Source organism: Canis lupus, chromosome 27, assembly GCF_011100685.1.
Source record: "Canis lupus familiaris isolate Mischka breed German Shepherd chromosome 27, alternate assembly UU_Cfam_GSD_1.0, whole genome shotgun sequence".
Classification (NCBI taxonomy): domain Eukaryota; kingdom Metazoa; phylum Chordata; class Mammalia; order Carnivora; family Canidae; genus Canis; species Canis lupus.
Window position 1 is genome coordinate 15185705 of NC_049248.1, and position 27273 is coordinate 15212977.

General features: G+C 35.7%; 1 protein-coding gene across 7 annotated transcripts in view; it reads right to left on the reverse strand.

The window, feature by feature from the left end:
* The window catches only part of EPS8 (epidermal growth factor receptor pathway substrate 8), a 176484-nt gene that overhangs the window by 85500 nt on the left and 63711 nt on the right, over positions 1-27273 (reverse strand). The window contains exon 1 of one of the 7 annotated variants that reach the window (XM_038576906.1): positions 13266-13375. The exons of 5 other annotated variants lie outside the window; for them this stretch is intronic. The gene's annotated coding sequence lies outside the window, so the exon portion shown is untranslated. Of the gene's footprint in view, positions 1-13265; positions 13376-27273 lie in introns of those variants that run through there. One more of the 7 variants, XM_038576907.1, reaches the window with a different exon arrangement.

Below are 27273 nucleotides of genomic sequence, written 5' to 3' on the forward strand. Positions count from 1 at the left end.
ACCTTTCTAATCCTGTCCCTTCTCTGATGGTGAGCATCAGTCCTATCAGAACCCAGCCACTTTCTGGGAGTGTGAGGAAATTTTGTTCCTAAGCTTGCCATTGGAACATCCTAGATGTCAACTTGATTTAGCTTCGTTGTGAGATTAGAAAACTGAACACCAAAGCTAATACTATTCCTTGCTTTATGGATACCATTTCTAACTCTGGGCCCTTGGACATGTTAAATTCATAGGGTCCTCATTAGTACTGATTAAGCTAGAAACTAGGGTATTTCCAAGAGTTCTTTGCAGTTCCAAAGTCCAGTGCGTTAGTTCAGTGACATCAGTCACAGAGGCTATTATCACACTGGCTCAGTGACCTGCTTCAACTAAACTTACTTCTAAAGATCACTTGACAAAACAGAACACAGGAGAAAGTATCCTATTTTCTCATGGTGTTGGGGAGGGGCCAGGGGGAATTAATACAGGTAACTTTGAGGACTGGCTATACGTTACCCTCACAACCTCTAAGCCTGCCTACAAAGAAAGCATGTGACATGATTTTATCTTATTTATTTATTTCTATAATTTTAGTTGGTAAGAAGCCCTGGGAACAGCACACGGCAGCACACAGTAGTATACTCCTCCAGCTTTAGTTAGCTAGGAAGAACAAGATGAATGTCCCTGCTCTCCCAAGAACTGAAGTTGCTCTATTCTGGGATGCTGAAAAGGAAATTTTTCTAGGAAACAAGTGTTTGAATTGTATGAGATATGAAATGTTTACAAGAATAGTACTTACTCTTAACTGCCACTGTTGTCGCCTCAGGGAAGGCTAGTTTTGTCAAGAGCCATGTGGCTGCCCCCCTACCATGAAAGAACTAGGATGAAGTAAAGTGGCCTACTCCAAAAGTGACTGTATGTGCTGTGACAGAAAAATCAAAGAATCAACCTTAAGACAGAAGAAGTGCAAAATAGCCAACTAATAATCTACTAATGTAAGTGGGCACAGGATAGGTGATCCGCAGCATGGGTCACTGCTACCCACAACTGTGCCTAAACATACTTGACTGCTCTTGCAAACCTTACAAAGCCTCAAATGACAATAATCTACTCTTAGGAAACAAAGCCCTACTACTGCTTCCTGAGAGGGGGTGAGCAAGCTTGCCCATAAGGCAATTTCCCAGCATCTAAAGACCACTTTCCTGATCTAAAAAATAATGATAGTATATCTGCCAAGAAGAAAAATGCTTTTTGGGATGCTATTTCAGAACTACTGGAAACAATCAAAACATTCTGAGTATATTCCAATGCTTGTACCGAGGTACTGTGGGATAATAAAAAGAGCATACTGTGGGGACAGTCAGCCCTGAATGTAAATCTTGGCTCTACCATGTTTCTGTGACTTTGAATACATGTTATCCTCCGTGAGCCTCTGTTTACTCCCCTGTGAAATAAGACTGTTATGAAGACTACATGCAAAAGCACATGTGGGTCACTTAAGATTTATTATCTACATCTACATCTACCAGTTCTTTATCTTCCTAAAGAAATACTGTATTGGAGAGAAATAGCAATGGAGAAGTTTTCTTTAAAAACTGATTGTAAAAATGAGATTCACTGAAGGAAAAACCAATTGCAATCAATCAAATATGACTCAAAAGAAATACATGATAACCAGAGCAAAGAATGTTACCAATTACATACTCACACACATAAAAAGAAATTTCCTTTGCTCACCATTCCAGGCCCACCACAATTTTGTCCTAAATAATTTCTCCAGTCTCCCATATTCTCTCTAGCACTCCCACCTATAAACTTTAACTACATCACACTCTCTTTGGAACATACAGTGCATTGGCTTACCTTCAGGCCTCTGCTCTTACCCTAAATACTCTTCCTGCCTCCCATCTAGCAACTGCTCAATTCCACTATTTGTATCATCCCTATTTTAGTCTTCCCAGACCAACTCACATTAACAGTATCTAGTCCTTTGGCAACTATTATCATGTTTAGTATTTTTCAATATAGTTAAGGAGAACTCTGGTTTATTCCTTTGTATCTCTGACACAGTTCTGGGGTGTGGCAAACTAGTACAATTTTCTGCAAAATAACTATTATACTAAAGTTGCACTATAGGAGTTCTATATACATGTACTAAAAGAAGAGTCCCAGAATTTTAGTGATCAAAGGAGATATTATTATCAATATAACTTCCTCTAAGATTTACACAAATGACTGCCCAACACAAATGAGTTCTGTCTGAGGCAAAACTGATGCAAAATAGAAATTAATTTAGAAGTACAGAAACTGAATTGAAATTTTTTTTAAAAAATTATTTAACAGAATTTCTGCAATCACAATTAGATGAGGTCCTCGGTGTTAATTCAATGGAAATACCAATAAAAGTACTATTGTTGGTGTGGTCACTTATCAATGATTTTAACATATGATCTAAAAAGCAGAACTTTTGGTAAAAGTAAGCCTATTTATATCAAGGAGGCTCAGAACTGACTCAGAGGAAAAAGTATTACCCTCTGACTCATCAAGACCACTTCCTGAAACACCCAATGTTTTTCTTGGAAGGAAGTCTATACAAGTGCCATTTCATTCAAACACTGATTAGACAAAATTGAAGTCTAACACAAAATGGACAAAAAGACATGTATTTTCCAAACCCAACTAAGTTTCAAAGTAAACCATTTCATAAACACATATTACCTGGTCATAAAAAAGAAGACTTTAAATACAGTCAAAAATGGATAATCCCAGATATATTATAATGAATAAACCACTTACTACCTACACATATCCCTCTTTATACCATAATCTCTTAATGATAAAGAAACAACCTTATGATTTTAATCCACAAAATTAACTAATGTCTTTGGCTTCAAAACAGTCATTTTTTTTTTCAAGGTAGTTCTTTTCCCCTCTCTGAATCAACTCAGTGGCCAATATTTAATAATAATTTACAAAAAAAAATAAGTAACACTTATTAAATGCTTATATGTGCCAAACACTGTTATAGATTCTTAGCACACATTAATTCAGTTGATAAGTACAACTCCTCTAGGAGGTAGGTACAATTATTATCTCAACTTTATAGATGAGGAAACTGAGACACAGAGCAAGGAAGTACTTTGCCCCATCACACCTAGTACATAAGTAAAGCCTCGAACCCAGGCAGACGAACCCAAGAGCCCAAACTCTGTCTATGCTGTCTGTGCATGTGACCACACACCTCTTATCAGAAAGCTTGCTAAGTTTAAACACACTTAAGCATATGCACACAAGACACACATGTAAACATATACATGTGCAAACATTTTATTTACATAATCTGTGCCAAAATTTACTATGCCCTCTTCCATTAGTTTATAAATCCTAACATGACTATTCCAACAAATACTACCAAGTCTTTTACTTAGAATAACAATTACTTAGATAAGCTTTGAAACATTCTACTGTCCAGATACATTTATGTCCGTCTCACTTGTTTTTTATTTCTAAAACACTGGAAACATCTCACAGAACTATAAAAACACCAAAATGATACTGTGCTGGACATAGCCCTTGGGGAAGAAAAATACACATAACATTTCCTATTTCAAAATAACAAGCAATTAAACTGAATCTTGCCATTTGTTTCCTCTTGAGTAATCTAGACTGGAAGGAGTTCAAATATCTGACTCTCGCAGTATTTTGCCTTCAGTAGAAAGACCATCCTTTAATATGCCAATTCAGCTAATAACTGTTCACTCATTTCTGTACCAGGTTCATAGACACGAGTTTAAATATTAAATGACTGCATATTTCTATTTCTAAACATTTGAAAAAGAAACTGCTAGTTAGTTAATAAGGCTGAATAAGCACTTTGAAATAAGCCACACTATTCCACTCTTCAAATTATTAAGGAGCAGTATTAGAAGGGCAAATTTATTCCAGAGAGTAAAGCAGCAGCCTATGGAAATATAATATCCCAGAGTCAACACCATTCTGGAGGTGCTGAAGATGGAGAGGTGCTGTTGGAAGCCTGACTGCCCAGTGTGATTTTAGGCCCAATAGAGAGTCATCCTGCTTTTTAAAAGTATATCATTTACCCAAGTGACACAGTGAATGAAATTCTACCACTGGAAATTAATTTATTTTTTTTTGAATTAAGTGTTTTCACCCCTGGCAATCACTTTTAAACTTCATACACCCCAGGAAGTAAAAATATATTATATTATTGACACATAAGTATGAATTATGAGATACTTTCTGCTAGGACAGGAGGAATTTAAACTAATGTGAGAATACCTATGAAGTCAGTGTGCCACATTAATTAAAAATTCTGCACAGAAATGGCACACTAGTAAGCTACTGAGAAAAAAAATGTGCTTGCTTAATACTTTGGCCTGTGATATCACCAGTTATTAATAATTACTGAAATTATAAGACAAATTCCAGCTTATACATGGAATGATTATTTATGAAAGGCAAACATACTATAGAGTAAGCAAAACCATCCAAGAAACTCATCTAGTATATTTTGTCTACACCTATCAGGTGTGCTTCACAAGAAAGGCATATAATAAACAATATGGTTCCTCTCTTCTAAAGTACTCAGTTTAGCAAAGATAAAATTACAGTGCAAGTTAGTAAATGCTATTGTCACAGTGTGAACAACATACCACGGAAGCATCCACGTAGGGCAGTTTGTTGGTAGGCTTCATATAAGAGGAGACAGTAGAACCAGATGTTGAAAGACACAGAGGAGTGTGTGAGATGGTAGGTGTAAGGGCAGTAAGAGAGTATTCCAGGAATATGCAAAGCATGGTACATGGGAGGGCATGAGTTTCAGGGCATAGTGAGATACTCAGTGTGGCTGCAATATAGTGTGTATAAAAAGATAATGTGGTTGAGAAAAGCTTCATGACGGATTGTGAGAGGCCTTATAGAACATGTACAAAAATTTGGATTTAATCTTTATGGAAACAGTAAACCAACAGAGGGATTAACAATCACATTACTAATTTTTAATAAAATAATTACAGGGGCATTCTGGAGGCAGATTAGATATTCATTCATGAATAACCCATTATTCATGAATAATTCCTTCCTGTCTAATTCTCATTTACCTTCCCACCTAAAGTTATCCTCTCTCTTTCCTTGATTGTTATAAATCTCTATTTTGCTTCCATTGTATGGTCAATATTTTGTGAAATTAGTCCTTCCATGGCTGCTACAACTTTATTTCATAGACTTGGGAAATATGCAATCCTCTCCTCATTCTTTCTACTTTATAAATCCCTCAATGCTCTCAAACCAAGAAGTGAAATTATCTAAATTTAAAAGTCCAGATATGATTTTGAAGAAATAGGCTCCACAAATAATAAGTATTTGAGTATTTAACTTCTTAATTAAACCTCTAAGCCTGATAATCATTTGCTATTTGGTCACCAGTGATCACCCAGAGAACCAGGGATTGTTATGAACGCTCTAGTACAGAACACCCTTCCCTTCAGGTGGTTATTTTTAGAAAAGTAGCTATATTCATTCTGTCTCAGATTTATTCCTGACATTGTAATAATGCAAATTCACTTTCCTGAGAACGAAAGATTTTAGATCTAGTTATAATGGTCTATATTCCTTTTTTCTCTGCAGACTGTTTTTAGGTCAAAGGTCCATTCAGATACTTTAACAGTAGTTACTAAGGTTTGAGACACCTGGGCTGCAACTGACCTAGGGTAATCTGGGATTATCAACAATCTGAGTAGTTTTGCAATTATGTAGGCTTCAGAGAGAGGGTAGTAGCCTTCATCCAGGTAATTCCTCTACTTACAATTATACCATGAATTTCCCAGTAAAATGTCCTTTCATTCTTTGTCCATTCAAGAAATCTTGCTAAGGGCTTTCTATGTGCCAACAGATATTATATGTATGAAGGTGGATATACAAGGATGAACAAAACAGATATAATTCTTGTCCTCAGAGTTGTTAGGGGATACAATGACCTTCTTTGATATTCCTTTGAATATGCCAAGCTCTTACATCCTCAAGGCCTATCATTATCTGCCTGGAATAATTATCCTCTTTGTCTTTGCCTAACTCCTGTATTTCAGCTTAAATGACCCAGCTTGGGAAGTCTAGTCCTGACCTTCCAATCTATACGATTAAATCCCTCATTACATGTTTTCACAGCACCCTGAAATCTTCTTCATAAGACCTTATAATTAACATATGGGCCAATATTTGTTTAACACGGGCTTTTCAAAGATAAATTGCTGCCTGGTGCACTTTCTACTGAAGCAGAATAAACTTTTCTATTTTGTACTTTATATTGAAAACATTTTAAGTCTGATCTTTCTTTTAGGTGAATATTATTTTGAGTTTTTAATATGAGACTTCAAATTTTTCTTTATATTTTCCTTGTAACTCCACAGTTTATCCAAAGATCTTCCCTCATATGTAAATTTTATAATAAAATTACAATTCTCCAAACAATCTTACTTTTTGTATGTAAAATTTAAATGTTTATTTTTAGATACTAGGTAACGTTACTACGGATGTCCATATATGATGATATTTATTTGGATAGTTTCAAGCCAGAATTCTGAATAGTATACACTCAACTTTTACCATTTTCTTATCTGGGAGAACCAAACAAATATATATGAATACCACCACTTATTTAATGAGAAAGTTTTGGCTTACTTAGCTTCTATGAGCCTTGTTTCCTCATTTTAAAGTAGTTATATCTTTCAAGGGTATGAAAAATAAATTATACAAAGCCCCTAGCAAAATATACTAAGTAAATATCGAATCTTCCCACAAGTGAAAGGGGAAAAAAAGGCACATACTCAAAAATGTAGCCCTCTATGAAATATAGTATCAGTTTCTATGACCTAATCTGATCTCCTAAGAAAACATGTCTAACTTTTTTTGGACAGTATTTCAGGTCAGTGTTGACAAACTTTCTGCAATGGGTCAAGTGGTAAATATTTGGGGTTTGTGGGCCTCATAGGGTCTCTGTTGATAGTCTTCATTTTTATTTTTAATAAACTACTAAAAATGTAAAAATCATTCTTGGCTTGTAGAAAGGAACAGCCTACTGGTCAGAGTCTGCTAATCCCCTGCTCTAAATACATAAATACTCATCAATTCTACCCTTATTTATAGTAGTATCTACATAAGATTTAGCTTTCAATAACATTCAACTGAAAACTCTCTCTACTATCTATCAACTCTCTGTTTAACAAATACCAATTAAACACTTGTTTACTTGTTTTTATGTAAGGCCCTACTGGGCCACCAAAAGAAAAAGTGATTCAGGACATGCAATAAAAGTACAAATAAAGCCTTCCCGTTCTCAACTCCCCCCCCACCCCACCCCACCCAATAAAGCCTTTGGAAGGCTTCCTCTAGTGTCACCTCTCTCTTTCTTCTGCTTTGTTTTTTTTTTCTGAGTATACTACTAATCAGGATTTACAGTATAACCAATTTATGCTCATGACCTCAGATTTCTCATATAACCCTGTACTGAAATTGGTGCTAGTTGTATTTCCTTTATGACATAGTGATTGGGCTTTCTGTACCACAGAGTTAGAGGTCCCCCACTGCCCATTTTCTATTAGGCTCTCTCATTTCAATTCTGACATATTGTTACAAATTCAACCCCTTTTATTCCAATTCCCAACACGATCATGTCTTCTTCCATTCAGCTCGGCTCATCTTATACATAAGCTCCAGAAAAAAAAACCCTGAATTAGATATGAGAATTAATTTCTGTTATTGTTCTGCCTCTGACAATCTGTACCTTTCTTAACCTGGGTGCCTTTGTTCCTTCATTTATTACACGGGTCGAAACAGCCTGTGATGCCAATCAGACACAGTTAAGGGTTGAAGAAATAACATATGTAGAAGTTATTAACTTATAATCTAGAAAGTACTCTGACAGACCACTAAAATCTAGGCCTCAGAAATCAGACTTGCTTCTAGAACTGGCTCTGCCATTTATATTTATAAGTTATCTACCTTGGGCAAGTTAATTAACCCTTCTAAGCCTCATTTTCCTCATCTGTAAAATAAAGACAGAAATAACATACTTTTTATAGAGTTTTATGAGGATTACATGGCATAATCCATGTCAAGCACTTATCATAGTGCCCAGCACACAGTAAAGGCTCAAAAAATGTTAAACATAATTATAATTATTTAGAGGTAAGATATATTTTCACTCTAGAGCCCACAGGCCTTATATGTTTACTTCTTAGTCTCTACCTGTTTTTGAAGCTGTCCGTTTATTTCCACCAGTACATTTCTGCCCCCCACCTTTTTTTAAAACACCTTTGGCGTTTTGGTCTGTTGTTCCATGTTCCTCCTTACAGGGACTGTTTAGTGTCTTTCACCATCAAAAGAGAGGGAAGAGGAAGAGCAGAAGCGAAGGAAAGAGAGAAAGAGTGCTATCAGTTCACACTCGGCATGTTAATAATTAGTACAGTCAATTTTGTTAAAATGCAACATTTATATTCCTAAAAATGATGATGCTAAGCAAAATCACATCATTAAAAACACAGGGCTTATGAAGAAAATAGAGTTAGAAGCACAATACTCAAAAACTCTCATCAGTGACACTTCATAAAAAAGAAAAAACCTAATTAAGATTGAAACATGGTTTCGATTTAACACAGTTAAATGGCTAGAAATATAAATAAAAACTACAATAAACATGGCACCTGACCTTGAAAAAGACCTAAACTTTGCTTGTGGCATTGGGTGTCCAAAGGGTTACAGCTTATGAGTTACTGTAAAATGGTGGGGAAAGGGTTATCTGAAATTGAGGGAATATTATAAAACAGGATATAGGTATTTGTGGCTCATAGTGTGTAATGGAGTAAGGTAGCTGGAAGATGTGTGAAGTCTGAGCCTGTGCATTTCGTGTATTCCTGTGTGGCTCACTTCAACCAGGTGGTATTTTCTGTGTTCACCTACGATATCTCAGATAAAATCACGTATAACAAATGCGAAATTTACATTATCCTCAAATTGCTCCCTAGTACCAGTAACATAGGAATAAATTCCCATTTTCAAAACAAGCATTACAGCAGAACTGACTATATTCATTCCCAAACTATGGGCATGTGACAAATGTTCTCTGACTCAGAACCATAGTCACACTCTACAAAACCTATGTTACTCTTCAACTTTCTATCAGCCCAAAGTCTTTATCTAGAAAAAGTTGTTCTTTCCTTGTCAGTATTGAGCCATTAAACATGATCTAAAATGTTTCTTAACTATATCTTTGTTTCTTCAGCTCTCCCTTGTAGGGACAGCTTAGATTCAGAAAGCTATGCTACAACTGTTTAGTTCTCTAACTGATCCCTTGTCCTCCCATGTCCATTCCAGCAGAGCAATAAAATGTCTAGTAGACAATAACTCACTGTCATGTCATTCCATTTATTCAGTCACCAAAAATTTATGAGTATCTACTGAATACAAGGAAAAAAAGGAGAAATGTGACGAAACCAACTCCACCCAAACCAGTAAGAAATAAGAGACTTAGTGGATCATTTAAAGTCAGTCAGTGTTAAACAGCAGTTATAAAATATTATAACACATGTTGGAGTGCCTGGGTGGCTCAGTTAAGAATCAAGAGTCATCTTGGTTTCAGCTCAGGTCATGATCTTAGGGTCCTGAGATGGAGCCCCATGAGTCAGGCTCTGTGTTCAGCAGAGTCTGCTTAGGATTCTCTCTCCTTCTCCCTCTGCCTCTCCCCTCACTCCCACTTGTGCTCTCTTTCTCAAATAAATAAGATCTTTAAAAAATATAACATATATAAAAATAACTGTAACACAAGATAGAACATGAAGCACGTTAAGAAAATGCGGGAAAAACCAGGTGACTTTCAATGTTGGAAGGGACCAGGAGAAATTTAATGGGGATGATTAGTAGACCTTAAGGATGAGGTGAATTTTGATTAAGAGGGAAAGACTTCCTAATTGCTGCATGAGTAAAGAAAAAGGCAGGAAATGTGAGATATATATAAAGCACAAAGTTCAGGAAGCTTGGGGGCATAAATTAAGACATATGACTAAAGATAATAAATTATATAACAACTTTTTAATTTTATCTGATGGGAAATGGGAAAGTCACTGACCATTTTTAGCCAGAAGAGTACAATATCAGTTATGAATGGGCAAAAGGGAGCCCAACTGGCCTTCACAAATCCAGGCTTTGAATAAGTTAAGAGACTTCATTCAGAGTCTCTGGAATGCCAAGCAAGAGCAGCAGGAGGGCTTTCCCCAACAACAATCCCCAGCTTTGTATCCAAGATTGATATTCACAGCTCTACTTAATGGATTCTAACTGTGTCATTTGGTCTGGCAAATTATACAAAATAGCAGAAAAAAAAATTACCTGCAAAATCATATATTTTTAGAAACAATGAAGGGAAAAAAAAGAATACAAAGCAACCTAATAGTAACAATAATATTATAAGATATTTAAATCTGATCATTAGGATCATATAATAGGGGAGGTTAAATAATATGGTTCTGAATTACATCTAAATACCTGACACAATGTATTTTTAATCCTCAAGAAACTGTATATCCAAGTTCCCCAAAACAAAGCCTTCTTGGATAAATGTTCCTGTAAGGTCAAAGGCAAGCTTAAGAAGCACACATTCTAGGGAGGCCTGGGTGGCTCAATAGTTGAGTGGCTGCCTTTAGCTCACTCAGGTCATGGTCCTAGGGTCCTGAGATCGAGTCCCTAATCAGGTCCCTCATCAGATTCCTGCAAAGAGCTTGCTAATCCCTCTGCCTATGTTTCTGCCTCTCTCTGTGTGTGTCTCTCATGAATGAATAAATAAAATCTTAAAAAAAAAACACACATTCCATTTCAGATCAGATTTTACATAGCTAAATACAAAGCGACAGTATTTCACATATTGTTTTAAAATTTTAGAAAATATATTAAGATTTAATACTACCACAAGGATCTTCTAGTCATTTTCCTGAATCTAGTTAACATATTCTATACATAAGAAAGAAATGCTACAAATTTTAACTAAAATAAGAAATATAGTTTCATATAGCTGAAAAATCCAAAAAGCGTTTCATGAAAAAATTAAAAAAAAATTTAAAATACATACACAAACCTAAACTCTAAAATAAAAAAAAAAAAAAAGAGTTTGGATTTGTTTTGTTTTTTTTTTTTGTTTTGTTTTGTTTTATATTATTGTTGTTGTTGTTGCTGTTTAGATAGGGAGAGATTCAGAGAGACAAAGGGGTGAGAATGGGCAAAGGGAGAGAAAATATTTTTTTTTTTTTTTTTTTTTTTTTAGAAAGTATCTTAAGCTGTCTTTACAGCCAACACAGAGCCCAAGGAGGGGTTGGATCTCATGACCCTGAGATCAGGATCTGAGCTGAAATCAAGAGTCAGACACTTAACTGACTGAGCCACCCATACACTCCTAAAATAAAAAAGAATTTTTAAAGAGTAATTATTTAATTAAATTAGAACTATCCTGCAGGGTCAGTGATCAAAAGACTATATGAAAGTCTACTTAGTTATATCATCTGCACAAAATTTTTTTTGCACAAAATTTGTATATAATTCAAGTAAACTACTTAAAATATCTAAAATATAATGAGGTATTTTGTCTGCTTAAAACTCAGAGGCAGTACCTCTAAGTGAAGGTTACACCTACTTTGATGAATTAATGAAACATGATTTCTCTGAAAAATAACTGAAAAGGAAACTTCTCTTATTTCAGAATTTCATAGAAAATGAATATAAACATCTTATCCTCTCCTAAGTCATTTTTTCTTATATATAATTTACTTAAATGGAAGAAACTGTTTCCAAGTTTCTCTGTAGAAAAATAGAAACCTCCTTTAAAATACCCAGGTACAGTAGGTACAGGGATATCCTCCTTAAAGTGAGAACAAGTTCCCCAAAACAAAGCCTTCTTGGATAAATGTTCCTGTAAGGTCAAAGGCAAGCTTAGGACAAAGGACAAAATATTTTACATACCATTCCCAGAGGATATATGAAATTTATATTAAACATGACACTGACACTTGCTTATAGAATTTGGCCTATAAGGCTGACCAAAGCCTTGCAACAAAGGCTTCTAAGCAATCTCACCTATGTATGGCCAAACAGCTACACATGATATTTGTATGGGTAGTTAAGGATTTCGTTGTAAATTGATAATGTTCCTTATGGTGAAGTCTTAATATAATAATAGACACATTAGAGGAAAATCAACATATCCAAGAATGTACTTCAAAAAGGATCAATACAAGCATAACCATGGCACCTGAATCAAGAATGCATTACATTTCCCAGCACCAAAACAGAGATGTAACCAGTTATTTATTTTTGTTCTCCATCCAGTCTATTATGATACAATATTAAAACTCTTGTTTTTAAAGCGTAAATCTTAACCTTGCATTTAATCACTAGTAACAGAACAAGGAAAAGACTCCTCCTGAATAAAATTATATGTAACAAATCTAAAAGAGTTACAAAAATAGAACTCTATATAATAATTATATTTCTCCATAAGCTCATATTTTATATTAAAAACAACATAATTACATAATTGAATTTTTTGAAAGAGTTGTTCCTTAAAAATTTCCATTAATTGACTATTTAAATGTTTACAAGTTCCATTAATACACATGGGTGTAGGGGAAGAAAAGGAAAAACTTTAAATACACATATTCACTACATCTTAGGTCCCAAGCAAAATGTTTACACAGAAATTTGGCAGTATTAAGTCTGTGGACTCAAGGCCAATAACAACCGAAGAAAACTGAACTTGGTTAATACACAAATTTTCATAGTACAACTAACACTGTATAAACAATCTAAAACAGTTAATATTTATACGATAATCACAGTATTTTTCATATCAGAGTAATGTAAAAGTAATTTTAAGAAAACTAGATATATTATGTCTGTGCTTCCCCAACTATGATTATTAGTCAACAGATTTCTTTTTACCTCAATTTAGGAGGAAAATTATTCTCTTAAACACATGACCTAAGAGAAGGAAATCCTTTAAATCCCCAAGAGGCAGGCGGCAGGAGGTAGGACTCTGAGTAACCTGAGGTACCAATTTCAACAAGTTCAGAATCCACTTGGATACCAAATGGGAATTTAAAATATTGTCAAAAGGCTAACTGGGACTAAAAGTATTACTGCATGTTTCAAGGTCCTCAAATATCCTCTATAATAATTATGCCTTTGAGAGCCCTGCTTAGCAAAATAAATATTCACAAGCTCAAACTTACCTACCCACACAGTCCAGGCAAGACTCCTCTAAGCAATCCTCCAGGCAATACTGAGAGGACATTCCTCTCAGTTTCCTCTTAGTGCCAAGTGACCTTCGGCACATCAACAGAAAGGGCGGGACACTAAGCTTCAGTTTCAGCATTGTACTGTAGTGAACAAAGTTTCTCCTTTGGTTTCTCTAGGGCGTTAACTAAGACTTCCTCTTCTTGTTAAGTACGTAAACACAACCACTACTACATTCCAACTCTCCCCTAAGGTGATAAAATAAAGCCTTAAATGGTGTAAATAATAATGGCTAATATTAATTGAGAACTTACTATGTGTTTGCGTTCCAAATTAATACTATACAGATGGACACTATCATTATTCCCACTGGAAAGAGGTGAAATCTGAGGAATAGAGGTTAATAAGTAACTTGTAAGAATTCCAGGTACAGCAAGTATGGTAAAATGAGCTAATGAAGACCTTCACTACAGATGCATAGAAAAAATGAGATACAAACTAGATACACGGCTTTACTTACAATAAAGAAAATCCACTGGTACTAAACTAAAGTGGTATGCACAAAAGCAAATACTGCCAGTTATGGCCTCCAGGAATGATCACGGGAGTCTCTTTTGCACTTAAGTCTAGTTGAAATCGGTAAGAAAATAGCCTCTCAAGTAAGGAGATCAAAAGAAAGTACATTCTCAAGAAAAGAGTTAAGGCTAGATTTCTGGCCCTGCTTTTCTACAACACAGGATACAACCTACCCAACTGTCCCCTAATGGTCATGTAAGGACAGAAGGAGAAATCTCAGGAACATAAGGTATACAGTTGGTGCTAAGGTCCTTCCTTAAAACCAGAGCTATTTTCAAAAGGCTCTAACCACATTAAAAAATGATGAGGGGAATACAACAAATCCACCCACCACTGTCTTAATAAGACTTCAAGAGAACAAGAGAACTTGTCTCTGACAATTGGGATAAAAGTACAAGGGAAATGCTACAACCAGAAATTAAAAACCCTATGCTTGTGTCACAACAGTTCTGAAGTCTGAATTTGTATGAGAATCTTCAAGCTAAGAAATTGAGGGGTCCTGCGGTTATGATCTCCCTGGAATATCTGGAAGAAACAAACACGAAACCACTTTAGAGAAACCCTCCATAAACAGGGCCACATGGGATCTCTATAAGCTGGAAAAACCAAACCAAACCAAAATAAAAAACAATCCTTGCTGAAGATGAGCCTATAATTTAAAAATTACAAAATACGTAAGAAAATGATTTACTGCTATTGAGCATTAACAAATGTATCAAACAGAAAGTTTAGTACTCAACTAATTTTGTAATATGAAGATAAAAAAACAAAGTTTAATTATTAAAAGATGGAGGAAGAAAAAAAAGCCTATAAAGAAAAGGAAAGTGAAAAAAAAAAAAAAAAGGTTTTACAACAATCATACAGATTGCAAAGATATACATATTCTCTGCATACAGCCCCCAGAGTTTTCATACCAAGTTTCGGTAACTTAAAAAGAGAATAGTGTAAGTAGAGATACATAGGATTTTAAAAACTTACTTGGAAAAACTATAATCAATGCAGGAACTCAATTATATGGTAGGATCTATCCATACCAATGTTCCCTCTCTACTATTTTGACCACTCTGTCCTTGCAATTCTTCATTGCTGGAAATTCTGACCATCCCCCAGGCCATTGTGAACCATCCCGAGCATCCTTGCAAAAAAGATGGAGTGGAAACTGTGATGTGCCACCCAGATCCCCTTTCAGGACTGAATGATTTATTCCCTGTTGTACTGCTGCCAGCAGACAGCCCTCAGCTATCAGCTCTCTTGAGAACTGCCTTGGCTGAAGATTCTCCTCCCACAAGGTCTTGCTCCCTTCCCAGGGTAGCCCACATCCAAAGACTGGATGACATGGGGAATATAAAGACTTGACCCTCTCTCCCCAACTGGAGACCATGATGAAGAGCCTCAGAACTCCCCGCTAGTCAGATCTCCATTACAGACCCATGTACAATAGCCTAACTCCCCTTCTGCTTAATACTGGTTTCTCCATTCCCTTCCCTTCCACAGGGGTAGATCCAAAGAGCACTTTCTAAGAAACTTATGGCACACTAATTTCCATCTCAGATCTATATCCTGGGGAACCCACACTGCAAAAGAAGAGCATCATAAACAAAAAGGACAGGATATGAGGCAGCACTATCAAAGGAGTGAGGAAAAGTAATAAAGCTTTGAAACCAATGAGCAAATGAGCAGAACACCAGAAAGTGTTAATATCTCTTTGGCAAGGAGATGGGTAGCACAAGGGAAAGCCTTTTTCAAAATAAACAGTATAATCACAAAATTCCAATACAACATTTCAATTGTCTCACCAAACTTGAAAGCCAAAAGGGATCTTATGGAGGATCCCAATTCCAACCCATCTTTTTGAAGATATCATCGCTTAGGTCCATGGGTCTGCTAAATGCCAAAAATGTTGCTGCTTAGACTTTAGGCCATTTATACTTCTAAGACAGTCATTTTCCTAATAATAAGTTACCTGGTACATTTAATTCCTAGCCGGAGAGCAAAGTTACCAGTAAAGAGATGTGCATGTGCAATTTCCAGCTTCCTTCAATAGTCATGGAAACACGTGCAGCAACCAAATCTATCACGTTCCAAATATATAATATGTCTTATGGCTACTTCTGGTAAATGCCCTATCTTGGAAGGTTGAGAGAATCAACAAATACCCATGAGCCTTGTTTATATTTGTCCCATGTTCCAAGTAACAGGATTTTGATATACCTTTTTGTTCTGAACCATCAGTGAAGATGTTAATGATAGCTTTATAAAAGGTTAATCTGGTTCAGGCTGATATATAACTAATCATTATTAAGAACACTAATAAAAATGCACGGACTAACATCATGTTCATTCATATGCACACTCAGGATGCCAGTGACACGGGACCAATCCAAGCAAGGCTCACGGGTATTTGTCGATTGCCTCACCCTTCTGCGACAGGCCAGTTTACCAGAAGCAGCCCCAAGAAATATATCTGGAACCCAGATTTGGTTGCCGCAGGTTTTCCTGTAACTACTGAAGGAAGCTGGAAATTGCACATGCGCCTCTCGCTACTGGTAACCTTGCCATACATTCCATACTTTGTAACCACAAATATGGAGGCAGGGAAGGTAAGCTGTAACAAAACATATCAAGTAAGGCCACTGGACCCACAATGACGGGAAGTCATTAACATGACGTTAGTAGGGCAAGCAAGCAGAATGGATCCGGCTGCCACGATCCTTCCACCTTGGAAACACAGTAGAACTTCAGTCTCAGTTCCTGTACAGTTCAATCGCAGTTCCTCATCTGTCTTTCATTACTTCCTCTCCCAAGAATCGCAATCTGCTTTGTCCGCTGTAAACCAATCTTTCTGCTCCTTCTGACTTTAAAACCCTTTTTTAATGGAAGAGACTAAGTGTCACTAATATGAGAAAAGACAGAAGTTTCTAGACTCTAAATTGCATATTGCCAAACCTCAATTACATACAAGTCAGGCTAGCTAAATTCAAAGGGCAGAACGATCAACTAAATGCTTTAACAACTTACCTAGAGATGAAGCAGCAGTGCAATATAATTCATATTTGGGGAGAATCATGTAAAATTATTAATACAGGCATACAAAAGAGCAAATATGCATGGCATGTGAAGGAGACAAAGAATCAACTTGTCATATGAAGAAACAATGAATGAGTCACTATCATTTTGGAGCTACTATTTGGACACAGAATCCAGAGTTAAGGTGGGAAAAAAATATAACTGATACTTCTTAGAATTAATAAACAGCAGTACCAACAATATTCATTCTTTACATAAGTTATGTAAATGAGTGGTATCATAATTAAATTTTCAAGTCTACAGATGGCTTGAGTCTCTTATAAGTTAGGGAAACACTGATTTGAGAAAAATGAACTGCAAAATTATGTAACAGGGTATATAAGGGAACAAAATGGTAGTTTCACCTTAAACTGGCAAAGTTTAGATACTCTCATGGAACACTGCACAAATTCATTTGGTTATGGATTTTAAATGTTATTTCCAACCTAGGAATCACCATACAGTTCCAGTCACACTCTTATTTGGCAATTAAAATCAAAAAGAAAAAAAATTAATGGTGAAAACAAAAAAGTGATTTCTCATTCCTATTCATGTCCTGTAACCAAAGACAAGTAGTAAAGTGTAAAGACCTCAGTACTAAGAAACTGAAGGCGTGTGTTTATGCATCAAGTCTGCCACTTAATAGCTCTGTAACGTTGGGCAAGTAACTTAACCTCTCTCAGCCTCCATTTCCTTACCTGTAAAATGAGATCAATGAGATGAATTTGTAAGCTCTCATTCAGATCTATTCTAGAACATTTACATAGTTCAAAGTTAAAAACAGAAAATCTACTCAATTAGATTTTGGCTAAAACATAGTAAATGGCAGTTTTACATTTTAAAATGGTAAATTTTCAGAAAAATGAAATTACCAAATAGTCAGGAAATCTAACAATAAATGAGGAAAAGTTATTAGTTGCTTACGAGGACATCTGTCAATTCATCTCACAAATTATGAAACAACACTTTTCATGAATCTTCAGTTTATGCTGAAAAATTCCAATTTAAATAGATTCTGCTGAAACACAGTATGTGTAAAGAATTTCTGGGAGGCAAGAAAAATGGAAGCTTTTGGCATATAATACCAGTATTTCCTATCATTATTATTAAGATTTCATTCCAAGCCTCCTTATTTCATCTGATTCAGAAGGTGCTAGCATTCCACATAATTGGCTCGGTGAATGCATATCAAAAGAACTGACAGGATGTTCCTTGTAAAACACCATTTTTTAAAACACATCATCCCCCAAACCTGTGCTTTCCACAAAAAGTTAAACTCTGGAAAAAAAAAAAAAAAAAAAGGATAGGACTACGTTGGTTTGTTAAAATCATGGGGTGCTTCTGGATTCTTAAGTACCATTTGGAAAGAAAGAGGCATTTCATACAGGACTACTAATCCTTTCTAGAGTATTTTTACCATAACTCTATAATACAGTCAAGAAATTATCACATTAGCTAGATGATGAGACTTAACGTCTCCTAAAAACTATAATCATGTGGTATGGCACTGGGAAGAAAGGGGTGTGTGTGTGCAAATCAGCAAATACAGAAAATGAATTGCAAATACTCAAAAGATACTATCTTATCAAAAAAACTGGGAGAAATACCCAAGTTTAATTTCAAAGCATATAGTACTGAAGTACTGCAAAGAATCGTCATATATACACTTGAACAAGCTAACCGAGCAAGCTGCCTTGAAAAATTAAATCGAGAAGTATTACAATAGACAGACTGAAATGCATGTTTTCAGAGCAGCAGTTTAGAAAAAGCTGTATAAATAGCTGTTAGAATGACATAGCTTATGTCATCCTTCAGAAATAAAACCTGCAATTAAATTTACACATCAAATGATCCTTGAAGCTCATATGTTACCAATAAATAGGGGCAGCAGAGGGCACTTAAATCAGACAAGCTGTGCATAGAACTATAGTCATATAAAGAGAAGCCATTACAGCAAAGCTTCAACATGATCTGAAGCTGAATGTCACAGTGATACACTGATATTAAATTGCCAGAGGCTATATCCATTTTAAAAGTGATCTAACTTATTTGAATATCACTGGACTAGAGTTTGCACAGGCAGAAAAATATATAACTATATGGCCTTTGGCTGAAGTGTTAATATAATGAAAGTTGGCCCTGGTTGGGCAAAATATTAAAGATTACTTTCAAGATTATTTTCAGTGAATAAAATATTGGTCTTCCAAACCAATTCTTAATCTTTATTTAGTTTGTAGTTTCAAGACCTCTCAATGACAATTCTAACACTAGTATCTAATTCCTTTGTATTCGGGACATGAGGCTATGGAAAACAGATTAAATAATAAACTTAAGTCAAGAAGTGGAATGTGATGGTCAAAAGAGCCATGGATTTGAAACCTAAAAGCTTAATATTTTCCCCCCAGCTCTACAATTTAGTCACATGACCTTAAGCAAATCATTAATGTAGGCAATAGAATATATTACAATCAACTCAGGTTCTTATGCAGAACAGGCACACATACCAGTGCTCTTATTTACAGCTGTGTGACTTGGGCCAAGTTACTCCAAGTCTGTTTGCTTGTCTACAAAATGAAAATAATAGTATCTTCTTCAGAGAGATTGAAGAAAATGATGCACGTCAAGAGTATAGCATAATGTAAAAAAGTGGTTAATAAACAGCTTAAAAAACGTCACTATTTCTCTGAGTTTTCTTTTACCTTGAAAGTAATCTACCTCATATGTTACCTTAGAATAATTTCCTCTGCTGCATGTTGTCTTTGTCAGGTCACTGATCACTTAAGAAAACTGAGTTTTCTCCATTTTAAAAGAATTTTGTTCACAACTAGGTAACCTTTTCTATTTGCCTTTAAAATCTTTTTATAGGGGATCCCTGGGTGGCTCAGCGGTTTAGCGCCTGCCTTTGGCCCAGGACGCGATCCTGGAGTCCCGGGATTGAGTCCCGCGCCGGGCTCCCGGAATAGAGCCTGCTTCTCCCTCCTCCTGTGTCTCTGCCTCTCTCTATATATGTCTATCATAAATAAATAAAGATTTAAAAATAAAAAATAAATAAATGAAATCTTTTTTTTTTTACTTTGAATAAATAGATAATTAAGTATTATTTCATAGTCACCTGTGATCCTATTTAGTCAACTATCCAAACCTTTTGGTATTTTTGACAAAATCCCGGAAGGCTTTTCAACATTAAATTGATGGTTGTTTCCCAGAAGGCCCTCTGAAAATCTCAAAGGATTTGTCTCTCATCTTATAAAAGAGAGAAGTTAATATAATTAAGTTTATTTGGTATGGTTAATTACATAGGAAAGACTGTCAAATAAGAAGTGCAATAAACAAACACCAGTTATATGTTTATGGATACATTTTATTAATAAAGATATTCCAGAAGTTGTACAAAGTTCACAGAAACTTGTCAATACACTCCGTCCAGTTATTATCTTAAATTGTGGTATACCACAGAAATAACTAAATTTTCCTATCAAATGGACTCTCATCAGAATTTTAACCATGATAAGTCTTTTGTCATTCACAGAGTTACTGTTCTCCAATTCTTTCCTGAAAGTGTTTACAATCATCTACTAGGAGAATGCTCCATGATGGCATCACTTGAAAAACTCTGAGTCTATGTCACTGGGATGGGTAAGAATTTCCTGAACTAATGAAGAAGGTGATGAACCTGTAAACCTGTAACCAAAGATCAAGCAATTATAAAGGACTGAATGATGTGGATGGTTATAACTCTTGTTTGAAGCAGTACTTTTGTTCTTTAATGTTGTATTTTTCAGAGTTAAGGAAACCTTTTCCTCTTTTCTCATGAGCTGCCTATAACACACAGCAATTTGGTAAATTATATTTTTGTAAACAGAATTGAAGCATCGACCTTTTCTCCCTACCTCATCCCTCCGGAATTTGAGAACTCATAGTGAGTATTCTTATTTTCAAGGCAATATAGTTATTTGCATAAGTTTAATAAAGAGTCTGTCCTTGTAAAAAGACACTGTTGGAAACATTGGTTATACTAGAAAGACTTTAACTGGAATGCCATATTTGAGAGTGATACGCACAGAATCCATTATGAGTGGACTGCTTTAAAGAACTAAGGCTGACTTTAGGGAGCCAATGCTTATAAAGCTCCCCTCCTAAAAACTGCCTAGTAGCTTGCTTATAGGATTTCTGCCTAATAGATAAGTAAGGAAGGTCACTTCCTAGCAGTATCTAGGAACCTCAGGGTATTTGGAGGACCTCAAGAAGAGAGGAACTCACACATCTGTAAGTGTTGCAGGCACAAATCTAACAATGAGTCACTGGTTTGGTCTTCTCGGCTCAAAAGGCTTTTAAAAGTCCAATCTGAGATTCCTCATTAGAAATTCCAGCAAAGATGGCTTTTAAAAAGCACATATGGCCATTCTTTTTGCTTCACTGATATAAATAATCAGCCCAAGTTAATGAAATCAGACTTATTTTGCAAACAAATGGGTTTTACGTAGGTTATCTTTGATAGAAATGGGAATGACTAAACACAAAAATTAAGTCTCAATGGGAAACTATAGCACACGCTCATTGGCATTAAATTCTAGTCCTCTTCATTGTCTTTAAGGTTTTGTTATTTACTTATAAAGTGCCAGATCTTGATTTCTTCTAGTCTCTTCCAATATCTAGCTATAATTCTCCAAACTAATGTTTCCAATTTTTCTCCTACCCTTCTGACTTGGAATGACTAAAAATGAAAAATGCCTCTTTCCCAAAGCCCTGCAAGTTGAAGCTGTACAACATGATATCAACTTTGGAGACATTACCACAACAGCTCATGGTGGACAACCTTCCTGCCTTTTGCTTTTTTTTTTTTTTTTAAGATTTTATTTATTTATTCATGATAGTCACAGAGAGAGAGAGAGGGGCAGAGACACAGGCAGAGAGAGAAGCAGGCTCCATGCATCAGAAGCCCGACGTGGGATTCGATCCCGGGTCTCCAGGATCGCGCTCTGGGCCAAAGGCAGGCGCCAAACCGCTGCGCCACCCAGGGATCCCCTGCCTTTTGCTTTGTGGGCCACTCAGAAAGTTCACCAGAGCACCTGATGAGATCACCAGAGACATTCAAACTATAAACGAGGAAAACCTGCCAGATTACAACCATCTGCTCTCACCCTATCTAAAGATGCTTTGAGTCAAATATCTATAAACATTCCCGATGATTGCACTCTGGACTCAAAAACCATGTTTATGGTTTGTTCTAACTATTAAACATTAACCTTTTTTTTTCTTTTGTCTCCATAGTAATATCCGAGACTGAGAAATTGATTCAATGGGTTATGGGAAAATCCACTAAACCATCTTCTAGACCATGAAAGTTCTTCAGGAAGTTTCAGACAGGGGAAGAAATGACATGGTTTAAGAAATACTCCCACCCACCCCCTTAAATATGGCAGTTTGGCATTTTGAATATCTTAAGGTAAAGGGGTTTGAGAAAATGGCTGAAGTAGGTCATTCTGACCTTCCCAGCCCTTCTCTCCTAAAACAGGTCACAAAATCCTCATGTGAGAGATACCCTCCCTTCACTAGGAAGAAAGGAGTGTCCTTATCTCTGAAGACAAAGGGACACTGAGAGGAATTGGAACAAATAGGCCTTGTGAAGTTTCCCCGTTTATTATACTTATCCCATACTCTTTGTTCTAGCATATTCCTCCATAACTGGACACTCTTCATCAAACCTAGATAAAAATAAGGTCTCCTTCATTTCTTAATGAAGGCTTCTACTTCATTAAAAACTTTTATTAAATAAATCTGACTTTTCTCCTATTAATCTTTATCATTTTAATTTGCAGACCAGCCAGAGATGCTAAGAAGGTTGAAGCAAACGTTTTCTGCCCCTACACTCCACAGACACTATGCTCTCACCAAAACTGCATGATGTATATCACATGTAAAAATTTATCCCGATTTGATAGGGAACATTTTTTTTACACAATTCTTTTTTTTTTTAAGATTTAATTTATTTATTCATGAGAGACACACACAGAGAAAGAGAGAGAGACAGAGAGACAGAGACAGAGACACAGACACAGGCCGAGGGAGAAGCAGGCTCCATGCAGGGAGCCGGACCTGAGACTCGATTCCGGATCTCCAGGATCACACCCTGGGCTGAAGGTGGTGCCAAACCGCCGAGCCACCTGGGCTGCCCACATGCAATTCTTAGTTTAGCAGTGATCTCTCATTAAAACCCTTTTGCCCATAACTTCAATTTTTTCTTGCTCATTTTTTACCTTTTTCTTTTTAGATCAACAGGATTCATTCTGTTAGTTGTCAGAATGGATTTTTTATTGCATATGTATATGGCATATTTTTCCTCTAGACCAAAATAAACATACACCTTGCATTTATGTTGTCAGTGTCAAGTTCTAACTTAGAAACCATAACGTAGATCTATTCTATATCTTTAAAAGAAAAAAGTCATAGGTTAGGTCGTTTGGTATTATCAATAATATGAGACATTATTCCCTAAATTAACAACTACATTTGTGTTTCTTTTTATAAATCTGATACATGTAGTAATACTTTCTATATACCTGCCTAGATTATTTTAATTGAATATCTTTTTAAAGATTTATTTATATGAGGGGATCCCTGGATGCTCAGCGGTTTAGCACCTGCCTTTGGCCCAGGGCCTGATCCTGGAGACCCGGGACTGAGTCCCACGTCAGGCTCCCTGCATGGAGCCTGCTTCTCCCTCTGCCTGTGTCTCTGCCTCTCTCTCTCTCTCTCTCTCTCATGAATAAATAAATAAAATCTTTTTTAAAAAAATATTTATTTATTTGAGAGACAGAGAATGCATGAGAGGGGGAGAAGGGCAAAGGGGGAAGGAGAGAGATAATTTCAAGCAGACTCTGGGATGAGCGCAGAGTCCAATGAGGGGCTCAATCTCAGGACCCTGAGATCAGGATCTGTGCCAAAACCACGTCAGACATTTAACGGACTGTACCACCGAGGCATCCTTATTGTAGTGCTTGTTGGCCAATTCCCAAGTTAAGATCATTTTACATATTAACCTAATGCTACCTTTACCATCTCAAAGAGGCGCACTTTAATTTTTACTGCAGACACAAAATTCAGTTTTAAGATAACCAATACACTGACTATGCTAGTACTAAAGCATCACTTCATTTATGTAAGGATGCCCATTGTCATTCTTTCTGTATTTCCTATTGACTTTGAGTATTACAGTATTCATTGACATATCAAAAAAGTTCTATGGCTTCTTAATAAGAAATCAAAATATTGCATGAGTCAGTCAGTCCCTACGAACTTTCAGAACTTGATGTCAAAATCTAATCCACATTTCAGACTCCCAGGATAAATTGTGCACTTTATGTATAAGGTATATTTTGAATACTACAAAAAAGTCTCCATTAATTGACCTCAACAGTAGGGAAGACTAAGATGCAGAAAGAACAAGACAGCTTTTCTGATTGTTATAAATTTTGTCAAAAGTTTTCTATATCTTTAAATATAGAAATTATTTCAAATCAGCTATAATTCTATTTTAAAATTTGGCTGCTGCTATGGTATAGTAAGTACATACTAAACAGTCACAAGGATTTTCAGTAGATTTTTACATGGTTCTTTTAGAAAGAAGATACATACATGCACATACATATGCATAACTCCCACCTGAATTCTACTGGCATTGCTCTATTTTACAAGGGCGCTTGTTTACAGACAACTCAGTATCTGTGAGTAATAGATATTGCTTTATTGTTAAAACCTATCAATCTTCAAGGTTCCCCCCACAAAATTAAAATAGCATAAAATGAATTAATAATTAATCTTCAGTTTATATCATTCTGATTCATTTAACAATGAAATAAATTTCAACATTGAAACAAAAGATCACCTAGGTATCCAGTTAGGGAACATGAACAATATCTGCTTTGTTTACTTCAAAGCAAACAGTATTTCGTATTCAATTAAGATACCACTAGCCCAGGGATCCATGCCAATAAATTAAAGTAAGCCAGCAGATCTTCTACTTACCTACTAGATCTCTAAACCAAATTGTATTCTCATTTATGGGAACTGTCAGTAATTATGGCAACAACATACTTCATCTCTACCACTAATTTTGCACTGACTAAAATCATTTCAGAGAGTTTGTATGCACACATTCCATAGTTTACATAGCACTTTCACATGCATTATTCTTAATTCTTGTACTTTTGTTACCTTATCAAAAATTATACAATAGGGTTACAGCAGTCACACAGTGCCTCAACCACTTCTCAGTACTGACCTTGAACATCAAACCAGTAGAAATCTCATTACAATAGCCCTGATTCACCATCAAAGAACAGAGAGATGGATGAGGAAAAAAAATACAAATGAGGGGAAAATATGAATTTTAAAAATTCATAAGTTCTGTCAGTGAACAGTGTCAAACATTCGTTGGAAGTCTGTCTCATGTGAGTACTTAAGGGGAAAGGAAAACTCCTTTGTCCCCTTCCAGGTTCTTTGGCTGATCTAATAATTAAATTGATATAAAACAGATTAACAGGAAAATAATAAAATTAATCCACACATATGGAAGCTCACAGAAATAAGAGTTTCAAAGATATAACCACAAACAGGCAGCTTTTATATCTTTTAGACAAAGAAACAATACATTTGTGAGGAACTGATAAGATAAAGGGGTTTGGGCTTGGGGTAGGAAATCAGTAAAGAAGTAGTAACAAGGTTTATTTATACAGCCTTCTCAGGCTTGAATTCCTTCTTTTTGGCAATAAGGATGCTTTTTACCCTCCAGGTGCAGAGAGGGTATCCTTCCATGGGGAATTTATTTCCTGCTTTCCGAGGGCAAAAAGTGTCAGTGTCCTTCATGCATGGGCTATTTCTTAAGTAACTTTAATTCACAATCATCGATATGCCAAAGTAGTATATTTTGGGGCAGCCTACCCTGAACCCATCAGTATGCTGACTGGTTTGTAAAAAATGTGGAATTCTCCCTTTAGGTTGTATTTGAGATATAGATACACATACTAAACAGAGTTTGCCCTTAGGTTAACCTGTACAGATCTACTATACCAAAAGCATACAAGTAACACAGATCTATGAATAAACACAAAACACAGCATAAATCTAATAGACTCATGTATAAACAAAAGATCAGAAGACTTTAATATGATGGCCAATGAGAAGTCAGTCAGTCATAAAAACTGAATAAACAGAAAGGTTTCAGGAAGTAAAATGCCACTTCATTTCCAGTAAGGTTAGAAAGGATTTTAATATCTGAAGATAATTCCACAACAAAAATTAAATAGCCTGATAAAACAAGAAGGATTGTTTCTTTCACATGAAAGACAAGTTGAGAAAGAATACAAGCAGAAAAACAGCAAGAAACAAGAGGGATTATTGTCAAGGATGATAGAGTGATGGGGTTTGGGAAAGGAACTGAGAGTTTCATATTCACCTATAGGATAGAAAATTCAGTCCCTGTGGTTAGTAGGAAAAAAACATCTTAAAAACAAATCACCTGGAGAAGGCAGCACCGGCTCAGTAGAATTCAAGTATGTGCCAAAGTCCAGTAAAAGAACTAGAACAAAAGTTCTACAGTGATATGTGCCAGGTGGATTTATGAAAAACAGTCAAGAGGGAAGTGCCAGGTTTTGTCAAAAGCCTATTTGTTTGTGGAATGACAGCAATGAATGAAGAGAAATGTATATCTATGTATACACATACATACAGGATATTTTCTTGCTGGACAAAGTGATACAGTAGGCATTCCTCTAAACAGTGAAACGGCAATAAGAGGCAGGTTTTGAAGTGACAATGTAAAGCTTTATCTTTCAATTTATTTACTATAAGTTGGTGATTAATTTTCCTGCCTCTCTTTGCCTCCTAAAAGAATGAATAAATAAAGATTTACTAAGTGCCTGTTATGAAATCATATAGCTGTTCTAGAAGCAGAAATAATTTTATTAATGATGGAGAAATAAAAGAGAAAAAAATCTCTTCAATTCAAACTAAGTAAATGGAAAACCATTTTTGATTCCTGAGAGTTAATCGGTTAGAGAGGACTTATCATACGCGAAACTATTTTAAAGTTTGTTGCATATATGACTCCTCAGATTTAAATTATTAAATAGATAAGAAATTCAGATACTGCAATTCAGTAAGTGATATTTTTTTCAGAATTTGAAATTTACTAGCTCTCTTAAGTCACCATTCCACTCAGGAAATCTTATTAATTTATATAGTCAAATTTGAATTATACACAAGTAACTACAGTTTTACTGTTTAAATCTCACAAGGTCTGTGGCATCTGGGGTTCTGTTTTCTTGGCGGATTTAACTCCTAAACACCTAGGGCTGTACAGAG